This window comes from Budorcas taxicolor, chromosome X (assembly GCF_023091745.1).
Source record: "Budorcas taxicolor isolate Tak-1 chromosome X, Takin1.1, whole genome shotgun sequence".
NCBI classification, from domain to species: domain Eukaryota; kingdom Metazoa; phylum Chordata; class Mammalia; order Artiodactyla; family Bovidae; genus Budorcas; species Budorcas taxicolor.
The window spans coordinates 109,947,289-109,950,879 of record NC_068935.1 but is presented as its reverse complement, the minus strand read 5'-3'; the positions used below and the strand labels follow the sequence as shown (position 1 = coordinate 109,950,879).

The 3,591-nt window shown below is 36.9% G+C and overlaps 1 non-coding gene across 1 annotated transcript; it reads left to right on the top strand.

The window, feature by feature from the left end:
* The first annotated feature begins 913 nt into the window (after window positions 1–913).
* On the top strand, window positions 914–985 carry TRNAS-GGA (transfer RNA serine (anticodon GGA)). Its single transcript has one exon. It is a non-coding gene; the product is annotated as a tRNA-Ser (tRNA).
* Window positions 986–3,591: the final 2,606 nt, after the last annotated feature.

The window sequence follows — 3,591 nt, the reverse complement described above, 5'->3', positions numbered from 1 at the left end:
AGAGATTGGAGCAAGGTCCCTGAGTTTGGGGAGGTGGGGAATATTTGACACAGCAGGACTAAGTAAGACTACAGAAGATGGCAAGGATGGAATCAGGCTTGGTAGAGGAAGGGTAGATAGGAGATTGGATACAGAAAGACTATTGAAAACTATTGTTTACATCACCACTCTAATTGTAGTTACTTGTTTTATATGTTCCCATGCAAGTAAACATGAGGAGTTTAAGAGAACATTCACAGATAGGATGCTTATCTAGATAAAATTAGTATGGAAAGAGACCTATGCCATTTATATATTTACTTCCTATTTCTACTACTTATGGGATATCTTTTCTTGATGAAGGTGCATAATACTTTCTGAAATTCATTTTTTTCCTGTAAATTGTGGGTAAAAAATTCATCTTGTAGAATGGTCATATAAGTTAAGCAGATTATGAAATAATCCACTTTTTAAAGAAACAGATTTGGGAGGGATATGATTTACTGTGCTTCTGTCCAGGAATAAAAATCTTGATTAAAAGTCAGAAGAGGATCATCCAGTTCACTTATTCATGTTGGATGACATTTGAATGGCATGTTTGACTAAGAGATTTATGGACAACAAAGGATATTTTTGGACTAATAAAACCTCCATTAAAGAGAAGTAGCTTAATCTTGCCTTGCTTAGGAACAGCAAGAGTAAATACCTTCTAGCCAAGAGTTCATTTACCTTTACTGTTACCACTCATTAAGGAGCAACTGAGGATCCTTGACTAAAAGTTGTGTCTCTTTTATCATACACTCTTGATTACTTCTTTCTTGTCTTTTTCAACTGTGTTGTGTTGATGAATCTTCTACTCAGATATTCTAATTCTATGTTATCCAGCCCTCTACTAATATATGATATGTTCCTGATATGTTTCTGTCTATGGGCTTCCCTGGTGGCTCAGAGGTTAAAGTGTCTGCCTGGAATGCAGGATACCTGGGTTCGATCCCCGGGTTGGGAAGATCTCCTGGAGAAGGAAATGGCAACCCACTCCAGTACTCTTGCCTGGAGAATCCCATGGAGGGAGGAGCCTGGTTGGCTACAGTCCATGGGGTTGCAGAGTTGGACACGACTGAGTGACATTACTTACTTACTTATGTGGATCTATATATATTTTTCTTTTCTATTTTAAGAACTTGGTGCCTCATGTACACATGCTACATTCTCCAGTTCACGAGAAAAAAAAAAAAAGGCAGTTTTCACGTGCCGTGCCCTCTGAAGGAATTTTTAAAATCCTTTGATAAGGAAAGCTATCATGGTCCAAAATGAAAGGTATAACCCCTTCAGCTTGAAAAGCAGACACCCCTATATATTTTCTACAAAGCCAGTAACTGTTTATCCTTGGCTAGAGTAGCTGAGCTTTTGTTCCTGTTGATTTATTTTTCACCTACTATCACTCAGGCAGTTGTAAATTAAAAGTACCTATCATGGTACTTATTAAATAATAAGTGGTCAATTAACACGTGTTTTCTCATAAAGTTTTATAATTTTATCATTTACATTTAGGTCTGTGATCCACAGGAAATTAATTTTATGATGTTAGGAGGGGCCAAGGTTGAATGTTTTAAACATATTGATATCCAGCTGTTCCAGCAAGCTTTCTGTCATTATTTACTTCACTGCTGGATTGCTTTGGTGCTTTTGTCAAGAAATCAAGGAACCATAACCATGTGGGTCTTTCTCTATTCTTTTACACTGATATACTTCTAATCTTATGTCAATATTACACTGTTTTGATTGCAGAAGTTTATAGTATGTCTTTTTTTAAAATTTATTTTAATTGGAGGCTAATTACTTTACAATATTGTAGGGGTTTTGCCATACATTGATATGAATCAGCCATGGGTGTACATGTGTTCCCCATCCTGACCCTCCCTCCCACCTCCCTCCCCATCCCATCCCTCTGGGTCATCCCAGTGCACCAGCCCTGAGTACCCTGTCTCATGCATCAAACCTGGAACTGGAGATCTGTTTCACATATGATAATATACATGTTTCAATGCTATTCTCTCAAATAATCCCACCCTCGCCTTCTGCCACAGAATCCAAAAGACTGTTCTATACATCTGTGTATCTTTTGCTGTCTTGCATACAGGGTCATCGTTACCATCTTTCTAAATTCCACATATATGTGTTAGTATACTGTATTGGTGTTTTTCTTTCTGACTTACTTCACCTGTGTAATAGGCTCCAGTTTCATCCACTTCATTAGAACTGATTTAAATGCATTCTTTTTAATGGCTGAGTAATATTCCATTGTGTATATGTATCACAGCTTTCTTATCCATTCATCTGCTGATGGACACCTAGGTTGCTTCCATGTCCTGGCTATTATAAATAGTCCTGTGATGAACACTGGGGTACACGTTTCTTTCAATTCTGGTTTTCTCGGTGTGTATGCCCAGTAGTGGGATTACTGGGTCATATGGCAGTTCTATTTCCAGTTTTTTAAGGAAGTATGTCTTGAAATAAAGTACTGTAAGTTATGCAAGTATTTTTTTACAATTACTTCATATACTCATAAGTTTTCAAGTTTTAAACTCTATTATTCAAAACTATTAGAAGTATTTAAGACAGTAATTAACATTTTAAAGAGTTTTGTTAAAGAAATGTAACTCTTTATAGATCATATTTTAGATCACGGAACCTAAAGACTTGAGAAAAACATTCACTTATGTATCCAGGAGGTTTGTTGTTGGTGTTGTTTTTTTAATTTTTCTTTATTTGTTTTATAGTTGAGGAAGGAAATAAAGAGTTTGGGGTTGGGACAGTAGCCAAGATGACAAATTGAAAGGAGAGAAAAGAAGGGATGAATTTGTCTCATGCTGAGACCAAAGGGATAGGCTTTTTTGCCCCTTTGGAGGAAGAGATTACAGGAAGACATTGGCAGAATTTATTTTGAAAGATTTAGGATACAATCAAAGCTACCTTAGGGCCAAAAGAGGAAACTATTCTACCTGCTTCCTTATTAAGATGTTTTGCCCTACAGAAGATCATATAATAGTGTTCATAGGGATATAGGGAAACAGGCTCTCAGATGTACTGTTGAGGGATAGTAAATGAATTAATCCTTTTGGGAAGACAATTTAACAGTATGATACATATTAAGGTAAATATTATTTGACCCAAGTATCCCTCTTTGAAACCTTATTTAAAGACTTACCCATGCCAACACACAAATATGTACACACAAGTATTATGTTTGATGCAGGATACAGGATGCTTGGGGCTTGTGCACAGGGATGATCCAGAGAGATGATATGGGGTGGGAGGTGGGAGGGGGGTTCATGTTTGGGAACTCATGTACACCCGTGTGGATTCATGTCAATGTACGGCAAAACCAATACAGTACTGTAAAGTAAAATAAAGTAAAAATAAAAATTAAAATAAAAGAAGCAAAAAATGAGAAAGCCACTGTTATGAGTTGAATGGTGTCTCCCCCTCCAAAAGGTATGTTGGAGCTGTAACTCCCAATACCTAGAATGTGACCTTACATGGAAATAGGGTCCTTGTAGTTAAGATGAGGTTATACTCTAGTAGGATGGGCCCCTAATCTAGTATGAGCAA